Genomic DNA, 344 nt, shown 5'->3' on the forward strand with positions numbered 1-344 from the left:
GCTGTCACCACCCGCAGCCCGTCCGCCTCCTCCACCAGCAGCAAACCCCCGGGTGTATGTCCACTCGAACTCCCAAAGTCCAGCGGCAGCCACTCGCTCCCAGGGCCCCCCAGCAGCACCAAGTGCTGCAGCAGCAGCAGCAGCAGCAGCAGCAGCAGCTCGCAGGGCAGCCAGCAGCAACGGCAGCGACAAACGCCGGAGCAGCCGCACGCGGGCTTCCAGCAGCAGCAGCAGCGGCGTGGGCGCAGCAGCAGCTACAGCAGCAGCAGTGGCGACAGCAGCAGCAGCAGCAGCAGCAACAGCAGCAGCAGGAGAGAGCGGCGAGCGCCGAAACAACTGGAAGC

The sequence above is a fragment of the Eimeria tenella genome, genomic scaffold (genome assembly GCF_000499545.2).
Source record: "Eimeria tenella Houghton genomic scaffold, Eth_scaff3181, whole genome shotgun sequence".
Taxonomy (NCBI): Eukaryota; Apicomplexa; class Conoidasida; order Eucoccidiorida; family Eimeriidae; genus Eimeria; species Eimeria tenella.